Genomic DNA, 19,248 nt, shown 5'->3' on the forward strand with positions numbered 1-19,248 from the left:
ATTGTTTGAGATCTTGTTTTTTAATGAAGGCATTTATATCACTATGAGCTTTCCTCTTAGAACTGACTTTGCTGCATCCCATAAGTTTTAGTATGTTGTATTTTCACTTGTCTACAGAAATTTTTTATTTCTGTTTTGAGAACTTTGAGAACTGTTTTGCCCCATTGGTTGTTCAGTAACATATTGTTAATCTCCACATATTTGTGAATTTTCAAGTTTGCTCTTGTAGTGCATTTTAGTTTCATACCACTGTGGTTAGAAAAGATGTTTGATAGGGCTTCTCTTAAATTTGTTAATATTTAATAAATTTATAAATTTATTAAAATCATTTTGTGCCCAGGGTGCCTGGGTGGCTCATTAAGTTAAGTGCCCAACTCTTGGTTTCAGCTCAGGTCATGATCTCAGGGTCCTGGGACCGAGACCCACATCAGGCTCTGTGCTAGGCATGGAGTCTGCTTGTCCCTCTCCTTCCCCCTCTGCTCCTCCTTCTGCTTGCTCACGTGCTCTGTCTCTCTCAAATAAATAAAATCTTTAAAAAAAAAAGATTGTTTTGTGCCCTAACTTATCTATCCTGGAGAATGTTCCATATGTAATTGAAAAGCATGTGATGTTTTTGCTTTTAAATAGAATGCTATATATGTCTGTTAAGTTCATCTACTCTAAAGTGACGTTTAAGGCCAGGGTTGCCCTACTGATTTCCCGTCTGGATGATCTATCCATTGATGAAAGTGGGCTGTTAAAGTCCCCTGCTCTTATTGTACTGCTGGCTATTTCTCTCTATAAGTCTGTTAATATCTGCTATATATGTTGGGTGCATATGTATTTACAATGTTGATAAACAGGTCAGTCCAGCAATGGCCTTTGTCTTTTATTACAATTTTTGCCTTACTCTATTTTGTCTGATATAAATATATCTATCCAAGCTGTCTTTTCATTCAGTGTTGCTGAACTGTCTTTTTCCATCCCTTTACTTTCTGTGTGTATGTCCTTATATCTGATGTGATCTCCTGCAGGCAGCATATGGTTGCAGTCTTATTTTTATCCACTCAGCCAAACTTATGTATATGATTGGAGGATTTAGTCCATTTACATTTAAATTAATTATTGATAGGTATGTACTTACTCTCATTTTGTAGTTTTCTGGCTGTTTTTTAACTCCTTTGTTCCTTTTATTGCTCTCTTGTGATTTGATGATTTTCTTTAGTGTTGTGTGTAGATTCCTTTTTTTGTGTGTGTATGTACTATAGATTTTTATTTTGTGGTTACCATGAAGCCTACATAAAACAACTTAAAACCGTCTCTTTTAAGTTGATAACTACTTAAGTTAGAACACATTCTAGAGGTGCCTAGGTGTCTCAGTGGAATGGGCATCTGACTTCGGTTCAGGTCATGATCTCAGGGTCCTGGGATGGAGCCCTGTGTCTGGCTGCCCCCTCAGTGGGGAGTCTGCTTCTCCCTCTCCCTCAGCCCCTCCGCCTGCTTGTGCTCCTTGCGTGCTCTCTCTCAAATAAATAAATAAGATCTTTTTTTTTTTAAAGAACACATTCTAAAGCACTGCGCTTTTATTCCTTTCACCCTTGTTTCATGTTTTTGATGTCCAATTTTTTCCTTTTTCCCCACTTTTATTGCTATATAATTGAAATACAGCATTCTATAAGTTTAAGGTGTAGAGCATTATGATTGGACTCCCATATTTTGTGAAATAATTACCACAATAAGTTTAGCTAACATTCATCATCTTATAATGATACCAAAAAAAATTTTTGTTTTTTTTTTCCTTGTGATGAGAACTCCTGGCATATACTCTCGTAACAACTTTCAAATACACCATATAGCACTATTCACTGTAGCTATCATGATGTACATTCTTTTCTTTGTATTTATTTGTCTTATAGCTAGAAGTTTGTACCTTTTACCATCTTCATCCACTTCCCTCTCTCCAACTCCCCACCTCTGATAACCACATATCCAATCTTTTTTTATTACTTTTTAAAAAATATATTGACTATTTGAAATCCTACAGTATTTGTCTTTCTCTGTCTGACTTACTTCACTTAGCTTAATGCCCTCAAGATCCATCCAGTTTGTTGTAAATGACAGGGTTTCCTTTTTATTAGCTATATAATGTTCTATTGTAAGTGTGTACCACAAAATCTTTATCCATTCATCTGTTGGTAGACACTCTCATTGTTTCTGTATCTTGGCCATTATAAATAGTGTGACAGTGACCATGGGGTGCATGTATCTGTTCAACTTGGTATTTTTATTTTCTTGAGAAAAATACAAGTGGAATTGTTAGATCGTATGGTAGTTATATTTTTCATTTTTTGAGCAACCTCTATACTGTTTTCCATATGATTGTACCAGTTTACATCCTAACCAGGACTGCACAAGGGTTCCTTTACTCCACATTTACGCCAGTACTTGTTATCTCTTGTCTTTTTGAGAATAGCTATTCTAACAGGTGCTACCTTGTGTTTTCAATTTGCATTTTCCTGACAATTAGTGATAATGAGCACATTTTCATGTAATGGTTGAACATTTGTATGTCTTCTTTGAAAAAAAAAATCTATTTAAATTCTCTGCTCGTTTTTTAATCAGATTGTTGGGTGTTTTTTTTTTTTTTTTGCTGCCTAGTTGTAAGAATTCTTTATGTATTATGAATATTAACCTCTTATCAGATATGAATTGCAAATATTTTTCCCATTCGGTAGTTTGCTGTGTTACTGATGGTTTTCTTTGCTGTGCAGGTTTTGTTATTTGATGTAAAGAAGTTTATTGCTAGTAAGTTTTTCTAGGAGTTTTATGGTTTCAGGCATTGGACTGAAGTCTTTAATCCATTTTGAATTAGTTTTTGTATCTGGTGTAAGATAGTGGTCCCATTTCATCTTTTGCATGTGGCTGTCTAATTTTCCTAGCACCATTTATTGAAGAGACCATCCTTTCCCCATAGTATATTCTTAGCTACCTTGTCATAAATTAATTGACTGTATATGTGTAGGTTTATTTCTGGGCTGTCTGTTCTACTATCTATGTATCTGTTTTTCATGCCAGTACTATACTGTCTTACTATAGCTTTATAATATAGTTTGAAGTCAGGAAGCATGATGCTTCCAACTTTGTTCTTAAGATTGCTTTGAGGGATGGCTAGCTGGCCCAGTCAGTCGAGCATGTGACTCTTGATCCTGAGGTCATGAGTTCAAGTGTAAACTTACTTATAAAAAGATTGCTTTGACTTTTTGTGGTCTTCTGTGATTCCATACAAATTTTAGGATTGTTTCTTCTGTTTCTGTGAAAAATGCCTTTGGAATCTTAATAAGGATTACACTGAATCTGTTGATTGTTTTCAATAGTATGGATATACCAACAATATTCTTCCAATCTGTTAAAATAAGTTTCCATTTACTTGTGTCTTTTTTTTTCCCAACAATGTCTTAAAAGTTTTCAGTGTACAGATCTTCTGCCTCCTTGGTTAAATTTATTACTGGGTATTTTATTCTTTTTGATGCAGTTATAAACAGGATTGTGAATTTCTTTTGATGGTTTGTTATAAGAGTATAAAAATGCAATAGGTTTTTTAATACTGGTTTTTGTATCCTATAACTTTTCAGAATTAATTCATTCTAACAATTTGATATAGTCTGTAGGGTTTCCTATATATAAATAATGTCATCTGCAAATGTCATGACAGTTTTACTTTTCCAATTTGTATGCTTTTTATTGGTGAGTTATTTCTAATTTTGAATATTAACACCTAATTAGATACATGGTTTGCAAATATTTTTCACCATTTTGTAGGTTGTCTTTTCATTTTGTTGATCATTTGTTTTGCTGTGCATAAGTTTTTTACTCTGATATTGTTCGACCTGTTTATTTTTTTTATTTTGTTTCTTGTGCTTTACATGTCCTATCAAAAAACAATTGCCAAAACCCATATAAAGGAGTTGGTTCATATGTTTTCTCTTAGGAGCTTTTGTGGTTTCTAATCTTAAATTTAAATCTTAATAATCCATTTTGTCAGTTTTTGTGAGTAATGTAAGAGAGAGGTGTAGTTTCATTCTTTCACATGTGAATATCAAATTTTCCCAGCACCATTTATCTAAGAGACTATCTCTTCTCCATTGAGTATTCTTGCCTCCCTTGTCAAATACTAGCTTATCCTATTTGCATGGGTTTATTGCTGTGTTGTCAGTTCTGTTCCATTGGTGTATGTGTCTGTTTTTATGCTCAGACCCTCCTGTTTTTAATAGCTTTATAATACTGTTTACAATAGCTTTATAATATAGCTTGATATCTGAAAGTGTGACACCTCTACCTTTTCTTCCTCCTCAGGATTTCTTCTTTAATTTCTTTTATTAATGTTTTGTGGTTTTTAGTATAGAGATACTTCACTTCCTTTGTAAAGATATTTCATTTTTTCCTCCCCTGAGAGAGAGAAAGAGAGCAGGGGGCAGGCCAGAGGGAGAGGGAGAGAGAGAATTTTAATCAGGCTCCACGCCCAGCATGGAGCTGGATACGGGGCTTGATCCCATGACACTGAGATCATGACTGGAGCCAAAATCAAGAGTCCAACACTTAACTGACTAAGCCACCCAGGCACCCCAAATATTCCTAAGTATTTTTTTATTTTTGATGCTGTTGTAAATGGGATCATTATCCTTACTTCTTTTTCTCCTAATTCATGTTAATGGATAGAATTGCTACTGATTTTTGTGTCGGTTTTCTATCCTACAACTTTGTTTATTAGATCTAACAGTTTTTTGGTATAGTCTTTAGAATTTTCTATATATATTATTTCATCAGCAAATAGAGCAAATTTTACTTCTTCCCTTCCAATTCTGATGCCTTTTATTTCCTTTTCCTGCCTGATTGCTCTGGCTAGGACTTCGAACAGTTGAATAGGAGTAGTGATAGTGGGCACTCATCTTATTCCTGATTTAAAGGAAAAGTATTCAGCTTTTCACCATTGCGTATGATGTTGGCTATGGGTTTGTCATATATGGCATTTATTATTTTGAGGTATCTTCCTTCTGTATCTAATTTAAGAGTGTTTTCATCAAGGAGTATTGAATTTTGTCTAATGTTTTTCCTATATCTATTGAGATAATGTGATTTTTTCCCTTTCATCCTATTAATGTGATATGTTCATTTTGATTTTGCAGATATTGAAATATTCTTGCTTCCCAGGGATAAATCCCACTTGAACTTGGAGCATTATCTTTTTAATGTGCTGCTCAATTCAGTTTGCTACTATTTTATTCAGAATTTTTACATCTATATTCATCAGAGTTACTGGTCTATAGTTTTCTTATAGTGTCCTTTACTGACTTTGGTATTAGGGTAATGCTGGCCTCCTAAAATGAGTTTCAAAGTGTTACTGCCTCTTCTGTCTTCTTGGAAGAATTTGGTAAGGATTGGTATACCTTAAACGTTTGGTAGAATTGACCAGTAGGCCCTCTGGTCTTGAACTTTTGTTTGAGAGGTTTTCTCTTACTGATTCAATCTCCTTGTAGTTTTAGTCAGTTCAGTTGTTTTCTGTCTTCATGATTCAGTCTTGATAGGTTGCATGTTTCTAGAAATTTATCTGTTTCTTCTAGATTGTCCAATTTGTTGGCATATAATTGTTCATAGTAGTCTCTTTTGTTGTAGTATCAGTTGTAACATCTCTTTCATTTCTGATACTGTGTTTTTCTCTTGGTGAATCTAGCTATGGGTTTGTCAGTTTTGTTCATCTTTTCAAAAAATAGCTCTTGTTTATTTTTTTTTAAGATTTTATTTATTTATTTGACACAGAGAGACACAGCGAGAGAAGGAACACAAGCAAGGGGAGTGAGAGAGGGAGAAGCGGGCTTCCCTCTGAGCAGGGAGGTGAGTGGGGAGCCCAATGCGGGGCTTGATCCCAGGACTCTGGGATCACAACTTGAGCCGAAGGCAGATGCTTAACAACTGAGCCACCCAGGAGCCCCCAAAAATAGCTCTTGTTTAAATTACCTTTTCTATTTTCTTTTTAGTCTCTATTTTATTTCCATTCTGATCTTTGTTATTTCCTTCCTTCCATCTTTGGGCTGTTTTTTTTTTTTTTCTTACTCTAGCTCCTTGTGGTGTAAAGTTAAGTTGCTTATTTGAAATCCTTCTTGTTTCTTGATGTATACATTTTAACACTATTAATTTCCCTGTTAGGACTGCTTTTGCTGCTCCCCATGTTTTGGTATATTGTTTCCATTTTCATTGTCCAGGAGAGTTCTTTATTTCCCCTTTAATATCTTCATTGATCTAACGATTTTTCAAGAGAATGTTGTTTAATTTCCATGTCTTTTTGCATTTTCCAGTTTTCTTCCTTGTATGGATTTCTAGTTTCATACCACTGTGGTCGAAGAAGATACTTGATATGACTTCAGTATTCTTGAATTCACTAATACAACATATGATCTATCCTATAAAATGTTTCATGTGCACTTGAGAAGAATGTGTATTTTGCTGTTGTAGGATAGAATGTTCTGGGTATGTCTGTTAGGTCCATTTGGCCTATAGAGTTATTCAAATCTTACTGATTCTCTGTCTGGTTGAGCTGAGAAAGGGGTATTAAAGTTCCCAGTCATTATTGTATTTCTGATAATTTCTCCATATTGCTCTTTTATATTTTCTGTACACATTTAGGTATTCTAATGTTGTGTATATAAATACTTACAAATGTTACATATTCTTGATGGATTGACACCTTTATTATTATATAATGGTCTTTGTCTCTTTTGCCATTTCTAGTTTAAAATCCTTTTTGTCTAACTACCCTTGCTTATTTATTTATTTATTTTTTTTACATTTGCTTGAGATATGTTTTTCTGTCTTTCACTCACAATCTGTAAGTCTCTTTAAGGCTAACATGAATATCTCATAGACAGCATATCTCTGGATTTTGTTTTTTAATCATTTCAGCCTTTCTATTTCTTTTGATTTAAAAACAATCCATTTATAGAAGGTAATTATGGTCATTTTTTTTGTTTTTGACTCTGTTTTAGATTCATTGTTTCTTCTTATCCTGCATGTCTGTATTTTGATTTTGATGTCTTTTGGTATCAGTATGTAGACTTCTTAGTTATTTTTTTGTGTGTAATTTCTACAGGTTTTTTCCTTGTGGTTACCATGAAGCTTACACAAAATATGTTAAAAATATAACACCCTATTTTAAACTAACAAACTTAACTTGGGTAACAATTCTATACCTTACACTTCTCCTCTCCTCCCCTTCATATATTAGGTTACTGATGTTACAGGTTACTTTTTTTTTTTTTTATTGTGTGTCTCATAACAGATTGTGATAGTTATGGCTATTTTTTACTACATTTAGTTTTTAACTTTTAAACTGAAGTTGCAGGGCAATTACACACCACCATTACTACATTACAGAATCTAACTTTGACTATATATTTATCATGACCAGTGAGTTCTATACTACCTTCTTAAATTTTCATGACCTAAATTAGCATCCTTTTAGTTCTCAACAAACCTCCTTTGAAAATGTTTGTAAGGAAGATCTAGTCTTGATGAACTCCCTCAGCTTTTCTTTGTTTGGTAATCTTCATCTTGCTTTCATTTCTGAATGATGGCTTTGCTGAGTTTAAAATTCTTGGTTAACAGTTGTTTTCTTTCAATATTTTGAATCTGTCTTCCCATTCTTTCCTAGTCTGAAGAGTTTCTGCTGCGAAACATGTCTGTACCTTCATGTGAGGTGGGGGGAGAGGGGCTCCCTGTATTTAATTTCTCTTTTCCTTCTTTCAAAATTCTTTGTCTTTGAATTTGACAGTTTGTCATGTGTCTCAGTGTAGCCCTATTTGGATCCAACCTATTTGGGGTCCTTTAAGCCTCATGGATCTGGAAGACCATTTTTTTCCCCTCAGGCTTGAGACATTTTTAGCCATTATTGCTTTAAATATACTTTCTGTGTCTTTCTCTCTTTCTTCTCCTTTGGAATTCCATAATATGTGTAGTATTTCTGGCTATTGTGTCCAATAGTTCCCATCAGGTTTCTTCACTCTTTTTCATTTTGCTCTTCTCGTTGAATAATCTTGGATGTCCTGTCTTCTAGGTCATTGATTCTTTCTTCTGCATGGTTGCATCTTTTTTGAAGCTCTCTCTGAGTTCTGCAGTTCAGTCATTGTATTTTTCAGCTCTAAGATTTGTTTGGTTGTTTTTTGTTTTGATGGTTTCTAGTTCTTTGTTGAACTTCTCATATTCTTCATGCATTGTTTGCTAATTTCATTTTGTTATCTATGTTCTTGTAGTTTATAAAACTTCTTTTTAGAAGATTTTTCTGAATTCTTTGCTTTTTAATATGTATTCATTAACAACTAAAACTATAGTTCTAACTATATAACCAAAACTATGTAACTATAATTATAGTTATTTTACTACTTTGTCTTTTAACCATCATACTAGATTTATAAGAGATTAACGCACCACTTTAAAACATCAGATTATTCTGAATTTGACTATAAATTTACCATTACCAGTGAGATGTATACTTTCACATATTTTCCTATTATTAATTAGCACCCTTTTGTTTAGCTTTAAGAAGCCCCTTTATCATTTCTTGTAAGTCCTATCTAGTGGTGATGAGCTCCTTTATCTTTTGCTTGTCTGTAAAACTTTTTGTCTTCTTCAAATAAAGGACAACTTTACCTGGTGGTGTATTCTTGGTTGGCATTTTTTTTTCTTGGAGTACTTTTCAGGCCAGAGGGCTGGCATGATATATTCAAAGTTTCTGCTGAAAAATCTGTACATAGTCTTATGTATGTCCCGTTGTATGTAACAAGTTGTTTTTCTCAATGCTTTTACGATTCTCTCCTTGTCTTTAACTTTTGACACTATAGTCATAATGTGTCCTGATGTGAGTTGCTGAGTTCATCTTATTTGGAACTCTCTAGGCTTCCTGGAAATGGATGTCTGTTTTCTTCCCCAGGTTAGGCAAATTTTCTACCATTATTTCTCCAAATGTGTTTTCTGCCTCTTTCTTTCTTTCTTCTCCTTCTGGGAGAGGTAAGTTTTGGATTCTCCTACATCACCATCTTGAGTCAACTCCTCCCCCCACTTTTTTTCTGAGGCAGATAGAAGAAGTGCTTAACAAAAAATATCAGGAATGGAACAATTTCTCTTTATTCTTTTTTCTTTTTTAATTTTTTGTAAAGATTTATTTTTTTGAGAGAACACGGAGGAGAGGGGCAGAGGGAGAGAGGGAGAGAGGGAGAGAAAATCTCAAGCAGACTCCCTGTTGAGCACAGAGTCCAACTTGGGGCTCAATCCCATGACCCTGAGATTATGATCTGAGCCAAAATCAAGAGTCGGATGTTTAACCAACCGAGTCACGCAGGCACCCTCTTGATTCTTTTTTAAATTATAATTTTAAAACTTTGGATAATAAATCTCCATTGGATTAAGCATGGAAGTGGGACTGAATCTTTGTATTTGCACCTAGTAGCAATGTTCGCTTGCTTGCTTTAGTTTATACCTTTTATATGTCTACTGAAAAAAATGAATAAATAGATTGAGTGATTATGCTATGATTTTTGCGGGCTGATACCAAATGCTTTTTATGGTTAGGGGCCATTTCATTAAGTGGCAAAAGGATGGAAACAATGTTAAGTCAGAAGCATGTAGAAGGGCATAACAGGCATGGCAGAAAACTCTGCACAGTGTTACCAAAAATTTGGGACCCATACCCCTACTATAATTAAAGATGTTCCTAAGTGGTAGATAAACCTGACATTAAATAACTTTGAATGCCATATGAAGAAATGCATTTCCCTTAAAAATGTCTTTAGGCTTTTAGAAAAACAGATGAGACTATAATGTCTCTTCCAAACTTGTCAATTTCTCTCTCTCTCTCTCTCTCTCTCTCTCTCTCTCCCTCCTTTTTTCTTTTTCCCCTTCTCTTCCTCCTTCTTATCCCCTTCCTTCCTCCTACTCTTTTAACAAATAGTAAAGCTGGGGCTTAGAGCATTTGACAGCAAAACTGCCCAGCTAGAATTTACTAAAATTGGTTTAGTTTCATTATATTTACTTTTATACTATCTCAAGACAAGTGATAGTGATTTGTCCCTTTATAGTAGTAACATAAATTTTCCTTTAAAAAATATATGCCCCAAAATATATATAAAATCTCCATATCCAGATTTTTTAACTAGGCCATTTAAGGAAAAAATAAGCAAATAATACAGATGGTATATAGATTTTAAAAGTAAAAATTTGAAAGTAGTCCAGGACTGAAGTTGAGAGTCATCATGTGGACCTCAGCAGAGTGCCTATGCTACCTTGTTCTTTGGCCTAGAAAGTAAATGAATGCAGTCTTCCTTGTTTTCTATGGCTGTTTCAAATTTTAACATGAGTAATAAGAAAAATAAGGTTTTTTAGCATTTACAAATACATAAGTTTTCAAATTAGTCTTAGAGAGTTTTCAGTTAGAGCTTTTATGGATTGCATCTATTAAGGATAGTACCTCATTGATGTGCATCAGAGAAAGTTGAGAATAGGAATGCATCTGGCACTCTAGGCTTAATTGGATGAGGACCTCCATCATATTCTTTAATCTATAAGATTGTGCTTATAATATATACACCTAAATACATATTATCATTTTTCTTTCTATGTCTTCTTTGCACTCTGACAGTTTATGTACAGAGATCTACAGAGGCTAATATGAAATAATAAGGGAAATTTTCACAAGCTACCAGCTGGTATAGAAAAACATGTTAGGGAGAGGTGATTAATTCAAATACTTTTTTTCCAGACCACTAATGAAATAACTGTGTGCAAAACACACATGCAAAATACAAACTTATGTGCTAAACCATACATGTATTTATTTATTACCTTAACCACTTTTTTTTATTTCTCTCCTTGTTTGAAATTTACATTCTTACTTGTTATGTGTCTTCTTTCTGGTCATTTAAATATGCCAGATGTCTTTAAATAGACCAGAATACATGGCAAATAGTTATTCACATAGCAAATAATTACAGAAACAAATTTTTATGAAGTGCAAAATCTGCCTGAACCAAACAACTTTTTTATCAGTAAATCTAGACAACTCCGTGAATAAAGAAACAGTTTAGTCAGTGTTATAAACCACCTCAGAGATGGCAGGATTAAAGGATAGATGGATTATTTGGAAAACCAAAGGGAACAGTTGAAGTACTTCTAAGAGTCTAGACAAAGTAACAGAAAAACTGCCATCACTTAGAAGAAGATGAAGGATGAAGTAGTGAATGAGATATTTGGCCTGATTATTGTAATCAATTATTGATGGTGATCAAATTCACTGGACGAGTATTGACATCATTTTTCTAGTACGTATATAAACACAACTTCCTATGAAACCTTGAGTAAGAAGACCTACACTGAACCAGGATTGACTTGGATGTTGCTACGGGTGGTTTCCATAACCTCCTTATAACAATTATTGTGGGATTAGCATTTTGAGTTTAAACCCTCATGGGATATAAACTGGAATCACTTATTTAAAATTACAAAATTGTGAAAAAGACCCTTGGAAGTAGTTTTTTGTTTGTTTTTGTTTTTGTTTGTTTTGTTAAGCCAAACCACATTTATACCAACCTGGAGAGTCCAACCAAGGACTGCCGTGAACGCCTAGAATGCCGTTGTGTAAACAGACAATGGCACTTTTTCCAATGGGTTTACACAGCTCCGTTTCACAGCACTCACCTAGACAAGTGGGGTGTAAGCTGGATTTCAGCCCTCATTTAGTCCCTCCCTTAGTCAGTAACGTGCACAACTAACTATATGGAGAAGCCCTGAACAGAACCAAAGAATTCTAAACCACCGTAAAGAAATACGTATTTGTGTGCCCTTTTTTGACTGCTTGTTTGAATGTTTAACAACAAATTTTATCAAAAATTTTTTTTCAGTAGTTAACCAATTACCTTAACAGTCACTTACCTCTTTATATATGCTAAAAAACCCTCCTAATTTTTTTATTTTTTTACAAGATACCACTGCTGGTCTCTTGTGAAAAAGGGATGCCCTGTTATGGCAATAATCATTGAAATTTTCCTCAAGGAAAGCAGTGATTCAGGACTTGAAATGATTTCGTCATTGACCCAGTGGCCGGGGAGCACAAAGCCTCAGATAAGGGCAGAGCTTATATGGCAATTCAATTTCTATCAGGTGTAATTATATTATAAGTCCAAAAGACAATAATGGTTAGATCCATCGAATTAACATCTATTACAATTAATACAATAACAACATCTTTTAATGCAATTTGCTCTGCCAACCCAGGATTCAAATGTGATTGATTTTAAACCTAAAAACATCCTTAAAATTAGATTTTAGGAATTAATTCTACAGTTCCCTAAAAGTAAAATGGGGAAAAATAGGTTTAAAATATTTTGAGCTGATTTAGATGTCATTGAGCCCTGGATATATTTTTCTTTGTTCCAGATCATTAGGAGTCTCAAAAACATTTTTTTGTTAAGCAGGGGGAAAAAACAGAATCAGGAAAGGAGGTGACCTTTAATTTTAGAAGGCTAGAATTACCATATCATGTGGTGTATTAAACTTGCAGAAATGCAATGTCCTCATCTGGCTTGCTTTTGGGAAACTAGTAATCTATAAATTTGACATTATTTGTATAAAATACATTAAAACAAAAAAATGTAAGCTGAATTGTTATTAAATTTGTGCAAATGCAGTCACTAAATTTTAACAATCAAGCATTATTATGCAAATTGGAGCTAATTTTACAATATCTCTATCTAATTGTTTACAGTGCAGTAGAATTATGGCACTGTTAAGCAGGACAGGATGTTGTGTGAAAGAGTGTGTTTTTAATTTGAACGATTTTTACTTCCTGTGATTTTTTTTTTTTTTAATAGTAAGCATGGAAAAGGGATTTAGCATGGAGAAAGCAAGGGCAGATGTCTCCTACATTGTGTACTCAAGGACTTAGCTAATTAGTATTCTCTGTGTACTTGCCATGCGGAGATGGAGATGGGCTCTCTTCAGAGGTGCACAAGCTTCCTCTTTTCAGTCTTCATGAGATGTCAGATAGAACAGTTGACAAAGATTCACGCCAAGAAATAGTTTTAAGAGATTTGTTTTGAGATGAAGGGCTACTTGAGAGTGCAGCATCCTAAGTGGCCCTAAGCTTCCAGCTGTGTTCTTTAGCAGAAGGGGTTACAAAAGACTGCTGCAATGTGACAGTACAGAATTACATCTGAAACAGCACTTAAGGAAAGGTTTAGGGAAGAAAGCAAGACCACTCTGGATCCAGTGGAGAAATCACATCGAATAAACAGTTTCAGCAAGAGGTCAATGAATGCTGCCTCAAAGGAAAGACCCTTCATCTTCTTAGATAAGCAAAAATCAGTGTCTGGGATTCATTTGTGGAGGGTATACTGCTTCCTGTTTCCCTTACAAGCCTTATTTTATCCTCCTTATTACTCAGCGATTTCATATAAGCTAAACTGTCAGCATATGAGAAAGCTCTCTGCCAATGAGATGACTTTTTTTTTTTTTTCCAGAAAGCCTTGCCAAGTTTATGAGCCAAGAAATAGCTGAATTATAATGGCTGGAACTTCAAAGAGAAAGAAGATTGAAAGGTATTATAATATTTTTGTAAAATTCCTGACTCTTAAAATCAGCAGGGGCTGATCGATAAGAGAATAACATAGTAAATTTTATGGATGGGAAAGGGAGGGAGGGGTCTTCTATCTGGTGATAAGAAGGTGCCCCCAGGTGGAGCCTTCCTGCCTAGTTATTCTGCGTCCCTAGAGGGAAAAAAATGTGACTATAAAATTCAAAGGAGAAACATGTCAGATGAACAGGATTGTGTTGTTTTTCTTTTGCTTAGCACAATTTGTCCTGCTGATGCGACCCACATTTTTTTGTTTTGGAATCTTCCAGAAATCTTAATTCAAATTCTCTTGATCACTCCATTTAAATGAAAATGACCCAATGTATTAATTATCTTATTAGTTGTTTATTTGGTGTGCTCTCCGTGACATCTACAAGTGCCCTTTTTTTCCACTCTGAGGACTTTTATCTCTACTTTTGCTCTCCTTTGCAAAACCTGCTGTACCTAAATGACCTTCAGCTCAACAATGTTTCCTCTCCCGGGGGACTTTGCTCTTCGAGAGAGATCAAAGCTTAAGACAAACAAGACTCATTGCCTTCTAAATTTAGACAGTAGTGAGTATTTTACTTCAGATCTCAATTAGGAACTGCATTTGACTGCTAGTAATAGAGATTAGAAATAACAATGGCTTAAGTAAGGGAGTTTCTCTCCCAGAAAGGAAGTCCAGTGATAGGCAGACCAGGGCTTTGGGTGCTCCACAGTCAACAGGTGACCTTTTCTGCCTCTTTATCCTGAAAGTATAATTTTCTTCCTGAAGTTGACCTCATGGTCTAAGATGGGCTCTGTGGTGATTCCACATCCAGGCAGGAAAGAGGGCAGGGAGGGTGTGGAGCTAGAAAGGAGTCCAAGCTGACTGTACCCTTTTATGCTGTTTCTTCAGAAGTTCCCCTGGGCAATTTGGACTTACATCTTACCAGCTGTAATTTTTAGCTTTGGAATGTCTCTGCCAAAAATAAATACAAGGGTTTTGAAATTAGGGGAAAAAGTGTAATTATTAGATAGGTGACTAGAAGTTTTTGCTGTCCCACTTAAATGCAAACTCCTTGACAGTTACCTACCTACTTTAGTTATGTCCAAGCCCAGTCCTCTTTGTTGGTCCCTTTCATCTCTCTCTTTTCTCTTTTCCTTTTTTTTTAAGTAGTCTCCATGCCCAATGTTGCAGCCCAGTGCACGGCTTGAACTCATGACCCTAAGATCAAGACCTAAGTTGACATCAAGAGTTGGACACTTAACCAACTGAGCCACCCAGGGACCCCCATCTCTTTTTTAAAAGAACTGAATTGTAGTTAATCTATGGAATGAAACACATGGTCCCATAATCAAGAATGTGGCTCATTCCTTATTTGGTTTTATTGAGAATATCCAGTTGAGCATATTTATTGCTCATTAGTCTTTCATGATTAGGCAACCCTTAATTTTTCACAGTAATGGGATACTAGATTATCATGGGTAACAACAAACAAAGGCAGCTGGAGAAATGCCCAAATTAAACAGTAATTTTCAGAATTAAAAAAAAAATTTAAATTGTCAGTCGAGTTTCACACATATGAAAGCAAATGAAGAAACCAAGTACTTTTCTAAATCTCAAATTCTGTGCTGGTAGACAAACATACATGGAAAAAAATAGTTTGTGAAAATTATAAGTGAAAAAGACAGGAATTTGTGTTTAAAGGAAATTACAAAGAAAAGTGTCTTAATATTTTAGTGTGCTAATGTGAATTATGTAGCAGCTAGGGATAAACAACTAAGGTGGTATCTTTTGAGTTTCTCTCTTTTGCCTTTTCCTGTTTAGCATAACAAAGTGTGGTTAGAGAAGGGCCAAATGATAAATTCCAAAGAAAGCCAGAGTCAAAGATGCCAGAAAGAACATGGGTAATGATAATCCAAAGGAGCAATGAGAGGACTTACTCGAATCTACAAAGTATTTCATTAACAGCCGTGAAACTCTTGGATTGGCCACAGAGTATTATCAAATCTTCCCCTTATTCAATTAAGACCTCTCCAGAGGTCAGTCAGTGACTTTGGCTCAACCCAGTTTGAGTCACGAGGGCGTTTTGGTAGATTCTGGATTTGTGTTCACACACAGGTGCCTTCAAGTCCTGGCTTTACTCCTTAGGAGACTTTGGGCAAAGGACCCCCAACTTTCTGCGGCTCAGAGAGAGAGACAACATGAGGGACAGACTTGGCACATAGTTGTGGCTTGAAAGTTTGTTAGGTGCTAGAGGCAAGAGGAGAACTGGAGACCAGTTGGAGACTTAAAGACAAAATCATATGTTCTTGTGCCTTTTATGGTTCCCTGGTGGGACATGATGGTCAATCAAACATATGTAATGATTGAAATTTGTTCTACATACTGTACATGAATCATCAACATGAATGATCAATTTTGAGAGAATGTAGTTAAAATAAAAAATAGCTAATGCCATAGCTATAATGAACATCATTTTAAATTAAGCTATAATTGATATAGCAGTTTTGGGGGTACAATATAATGATTTGATATTCATATACTGTGAAATGATCACCACAAGTCTAATTAACATCCAACACCAAACATAGTTTTTTTCTTACAATAAAAACTTTTAAGGGCACCTGGGTGGCTCAGTTGGTTAAGCGACTGCCTTCGGCTCAGGTCATGATCCTGGAGTCTCGGGATCGAGTCCCACATTGGGCTCCCTGCTCATCAGGGAGTCTGCTTCTCCCTCTGACCCTCTTCCCTCTCGTGCTCTCTATCTCTCATTCTCTCTCTCAAATAAAAAATCTTAAAAAAAAAAAAAAAAGAAACTTTTAAGGGTGCCTGGGTGGCTCAGTTGGTTAAGCAACTGCCTTCGGCTCAGGTCATGATCCTGGAGTCCCGGGATTGAGTCCCACATCGGGCTCCCTGCTCAGCGGGGAGTCTGCTTCTCCCTCTGACCCTCTTCCCTCTCGTGCTCTCTATCTTTCATTCTCTCTCTCTCAAATAAATAAATAAAATCTTTAAAAAAAAAAACTTTTAAGATCTATTAAAAACTTTCAAATATACAATACAGTATTAATAACTATAATCACCATGCTGTACGTTGTATCCTTGTTACTTATTTTATAACTGGAAGTTTGTATATTTTGGCCACCTTTACCCATTTCACCCACCCCCTAATCCCACCACCTCTGGCAACCACCAATCTGTTCTTTGTATCTATGAATTAAGGTAGGTTTGTTTTGGCTTGGTTTGGTTTTTTAGGTTCCATATATAAGTGAGATCATAAGATCTTTGTCTTTCTCTGGCTTATTTCACTTAGCATAATACCCTCTAGGTCCATTCATGTTGTCTCAAATGTCAAGATTACATTCTTCTTTATGACTGAGTAATATTCCATTGCATGTTTTATGTATGTGTGTCTATGTATATGTATTTATATATAAACCTCTTTGTCTATTCATCTATCGATAAACATTTAGGTTGCTTCCACACTATTGTAAATAATTCTGCAGTGAGCATAAGGGTACATACATCTTTTCAAATTAGTATATTTTCTTTGGCTAAACACCCAGAAGTGGGATTGCTGGATCATGTAGTAGTTCTATTTTTCAGAATCTGGTTTTCATAGTGATTACACCAATTTATCTTCCATCAACAATGCAAAAGGGTTCCCTTTTCTCCGTATCTTTTCCAACACGTGTTACTTACTGTCTTTTTGATATTAATCATTCTGTTAAGTGTGTGGTAATATTTCATTATGTTGTTTTTTAAAGATTTTATTTATTTGAGAGAGAGAGAGAGAGAGAGAGAATGAGCAAGCAGGTGGGGGAGCAGAGGGAGAGGGGCAAGCTGACTCTGTGTTGGGTGTAGAGCCCAACATGGGGCTCGATCCCACGACCCTGAGATCATGACATGAGCCAAAATCAAGAGCTGGACGCTTAACTGACTGAGCCACCAGGGAGTCCTTGTTGTGGTTTTGATTTGCATTTCTCTAATGAGTGATGTTGTGCATCTTTTCATGTGTCTGTTGGCCATCTGAAGGTCTTTGGCAAAAGGTCTATTCAGGCCCTTTGCCCATTTCCTTTTTTTTTTTTTTTTTAAACACAGTGAGCAAGCAGTTCTATACATTATGCAGTACTCACCAAGATAAGTGTAGTTACCACCTGTCACTGTACAATGTTATTACAGTATTTTTTTAAGTCTTTTAAGTTGTTTTTTTTTTGTTGTTTTTTAACAGAGATAGAGAGAGCAAGAGAATGCACAAGCAGGGGGAGCAGCAGGCTGAGGGAGAGGGAGAAGCAGGCTTCTCACTGAGCGGGGAGCCTAATGTGGGGCTTGATCCCAGGACCCTGGGATCATGACCTGAGCCGAAGGCAGACGCTTAACAACGGAGCCACCCAGGTGCCCATGTTATTACAGTATTATTGACCATATTCCCTATGCTACACTTTTCATCCCAGTGATTTATTTATAACTAGAGGTTTGTTCTTATTAATGTCCTCTACTTATTTTGCCCATCACCCCACCCCTAGTAACTACCAGTTTATTCTTTGTATTCAAGAATCTGTTCCTGGTTTTTTTGTGGTTGGTTGGTTTTGCTTTTTAGATCTCACATATAAATGAAATCATATGGTATTTGTTGGTCTTTCTCAGTCTGACTTACTTCATTTAGCATGATTCTCTCAGTCCATCCATGTTGCAAATGGTAAAATTTTTTTTTGTTTTGTCTGAGTGATATTTAATTGTATATATGCCACATCTTCTTTATCCATTTATCTATCAGTGGGCACTTAGGTTGCTTCCATATCTTGGCTATTGTAAGTAACGCTGCAATAAACACAGGGATACATATATCTTTTGAATTAGTGTTTTTGTTTTCTTTGTGTAAATACCCATCAGTAGAATTCAGGTCCTCTTCCCATTTTTATTGGATTATTTGTTTTTTTGGTGTTGAGTTGTAGGGGTTCTTATTTTGGATATTACTTTTTATCAGATATATCATGCACAAATATCTTCCCCATTCAGTAGGTTGCCTTTTTGTTTTGTTAATGCTTTCCTTCACCATGCAAAAGCTTTTTAGTTTGAAATAGCCCTGATAGTTTATTTCTGTTTTTGTTTCCCTTGCCTGAGGAGACACAGGAAAATGTTGCTAGGTCCATTGTCCAAGAAAGTATTGTCTATATGGTCATTTAGGAGTTTTGGGGTTTCAGGTCTTACATTTAGGTCTTTCATCCATTTTCAGTTTATTTTTGTGTATGGTATAAGAGAGTGGTCTAGTATCATTCTTTTGTTGTCCAATTTTGTGAACATTATTTACTGAAGAGACTGTCTTTTTCACAGTGTATATTCTTGCCTCCTCTGTCATATATTAATTGACCATATAAGCATGGGTTTATTTCTGGGCTCTCTATCATGTTCCATTGATCTGTATTTATTTTTGTGTGAGTACCATACTATTTTGATTATTACAGCTTTGTAGCATAGCTTGAAATCTGGAATTGTGATGCCTCCAGCTTGTTACTAAGATTTCTTTGGCTGGGGGCATCTGGGTAGCTCAGTTGGTTTAAGAATCTGCCTTTGGCCCAGGTCATGAACCCAAGGTCCTGGGATCAAGCCCCGTGCTGGTCTTCATGCTCAGCAG

This window comes from Eumetopias jubatus, unplaced genomic scaffold (assembly GCF_037043125.1).
Source record: "Eumetopias jubatus isolate StellerSeaLion01/CBP00866 unplaced genomic scaffold, mEumJub1_p1.0 scaffold_5, whole genome shotgun sequence".
NCBI lineage: Eukaryota > Metazoa > Chordata > Mammalia > Carnivora > Otariidae > Eumetopias > Eumetopias jubatus.